General features: G+C 42.2%; 1 pseudogene; it reads right to left on the reverse strand.

Moving 5' to 3' along the window:
- LOC112931698 (DNA helicase MCM8-like) lies at positions 1-2626 on the reverse strand (annotated as a pseudogene).
- Positions 2627-2914: the final 288 nt, after the last annotated feature.

Below are 2914 nucleotides of genomic sequence, written 5' to 3' on the forward strand. Positions count from 1 at the left end.
CACACAGAGAGAGGCAGAGACACAGGCAGAGGGAGAAGCTGGCTCCACGCAGGGAGCCCGACATGGGACTTGATCCCGGGTCTCCAGGATCACGCCCTGGGCCAAAGTGGTGCTAAATTGCTGGGCCACCGGGACTGCACGAATTATTTCATTTTAAAGTGTTTTGACAACTTCTGAGGCCTTCCCTGAATCCATGGAAAAGTTTCAACTCAACCCATAAAGGTATCTACAGGAACGAGCAAATATCGAAAAATTGCAGTTGTCTTTGGCACAATGGTAAAGTCTTCTCCAGCCTCTATTTTGTTCTAGAGATCCGACTCTTCAGATGGAGTGAGGGCAGACAGTAGCAATCGGGTAGATTTCCTCAGTTTGCAATTTGAAGGTCTCTGGCGACTTTTCTGAGTGGCCCACGGAGTAGTGGGCACCAAGATGGTCTCAACATGGGCCGTAGTGCCAATTTCTCTGCATGCCTACCTCAAGTTGTCCAGCTTCAGTCTGCAGAGCTTCAGGAAAAAAGGAAGTTTTATTTCTCAGTAATGCCAAGACAAGAGGATGGAAGATTGGAAACCTTAGTTTGGAGAGTCATAGCCAGATATTCAAGGAAACCAGAATCCAGAATCCAGCCCAGTTTTAGAGGCAAAGAACACAAACTCAGTTGATCTAACATCTAAAAGGTGTGTCCCTGAAACATAATTTCTCTAAAATCATGCTCATTTCCAAAGATATCCATATTAAGACTAATTTATTTTGTCCAGTTTTAGCAAAGTTGCCATAATTATTTACATAAGCACGGCAAGAATGTGGCCATATAGGGTTTGGGGTTTGTTTAATTTGTTTTTTGTATTTTGTTTTAATCTGCTTTGCTGGAGCTTTTCAGAAGGAAATTCAGAACTTTTAATAACTTCTCCAGGCGAAGCAGCCAAGCCAACTACTTGCCATCAGAATTTGCCTGCACTGCCTATAGTTTTGAGTAAATTCCTCCCTTCTAAAAGTCCCCAAAGTATCCTGAGGTTCTGGCACCCACCAGGAAATGACTTTCTTTACTCACCTGGTAAGGCTGCTGGGAACCTGTTAGCAAGCTACCAGGCCAATTTTCCAAGGGGCTCGTTGGTTTCATAAAGTCAACCTCAGTTCCTTAAAGTCATCTGCTCATATCTGAGTCTATGCATGTCTCTATCAAATAGGACATTCCAGTCAAAGGCTTGGTCACACAATGTTTCCAAATGTGTCTTGTGAGAAGGGGAGCAGATTCTTACTGAACTTACATAAATACATACACTGCCATGAGAATATAAGAATACTCACTGAGAGTCTCTGAATTTTGGAAGGATGCAGTAGGGAGAAAAGTGTTTTATATTTGTATACAAAGGAATATTTCACCAAATTTCTTTAAGTCATAGATAGTTTAAAAGAAAGAATTTTCTTAAATATGAAAGAGCAAACTTCAGAGAACCAGCAATGTATTTCAAGCAAGAATCATAAAATATACATATATAGAATCAATACCTTTCCTATTACTACTTTTGGGATATTGTCTTCCAGAAGTTTTGGGGTTTTTTGTTTTTTCCATATTCTTTAATAATCCTAGTAGGTCCCAGGTAGTCCTACTACATCGTTTACCAGTTTGAAGGTGGTAAATCTTTGGGCCTTTTTCTTTTCTTTTAAAGATTGTATTTATTCATGAGAGACACACACAGAGAGAGAGGCAGAGACATAGGCAGAGGGAAAAGCAAGCTCCATATAGGAAGCCTGATGTGGAACTCAATCCCGGGACCCTGGGATCACATCCTGAGCCGAAGGCAGATGCTCAACTGTTAAACCACCCAGGCACCCCTGGGCCTTTTTCTGAGAAGTAGCTTTGGTCCTTTAGTGATCGGATAAAATTTTCAACATCGGCAACCTGAAATGTTTATCACTCTTCAGCAATCTGCAGAAGGCGATGAGATTGAAATCCTCAGCATCATTTTTGGTTGTTTCCTCTTTCCATTCTAACCTTGTTCGTGCCTCTGTTAGACAAATCACAGATCCCAGCTACCCAGTAGTGACTGGTGGGCCATTGAATCCTTGGCTCCGCTTCCAGAGCTCAAGGAAAAATTCTTGAGGAATTTGAGCAGCTTCCGTGGATGGTCTTGGATGGACATACAGCATGACCAGTGTACTTACTTTCTCAATAGCTGGTGGGGATTGGATCTAGGGTTTCTCCAGAAACTACCTTTAATCTTTCTCATGATGTTTTTTTATCAGAAACCACTTCAAGTACAGAAATATTTGAATCTTGATGATCCATATGAACTGCCATGGTTCTCAGGTTTCTAGCTCTTAATGCAATCACATGTTCAGGCAGTAAGTGGTCCTATTTCTCATTTGGAGTGTACCAGGATAAAGACCAAGTTAACCTGGACAGCAAGGCGCTCCCCCTTTTTAAATCCTCAGAAGCTGTTTGTCTTTAATTTTTGAGTAAACTCTGTATCTCATGTGGGGCTTGAACTCATGACCCTGAGACCAGGAGTTGCATGCTTTACCGACTGAGCCAGCCAGGCACCCCAAGCTGTTTGTCTATTGCTGTGTCCTCCAACTGCACTTGCAGCAGCAACACGGAAGTTCTCGCAGGGAGGCTACAAACCATACCAGCCTCAATGCTTTGCTGCTGCATTACTTCTAACAAGGCTTCATGTTGATTAACCATCTTATCAAATTCATCTATTCCACAAATACTTTGATCACCAAGTAGCAGGACACCAGCTTCCAAAGCAAAATCTCCAGAAGAACTAGGTTGTTGTTGTTTTTTTTTTTTAAGATTTTATTTATTTATTCATGAGAGACACACAAAGAGAGGCAGAGACATAGGCAGAGGGAGATGCAGGCTCCCTGTGGGAAGCCTGATACGAGACTCGATCCCAGGACCCCAGAATCA

This window comes from Vulpes vulpes, chromosome 2 (genome assembly GCF_048418805.1).
Source record: "Vulpes vulpes isolate BD-2025 chromosome 2, VulVul3, whole genome shotgun sequence".
NCBI classification, from domain to species: domain Eukaryota; kingdom Metazoa; phylum Chordata; class Mammalia; order Carnivora; family Canidae; genus Vulpes; species Vulpes vulpes.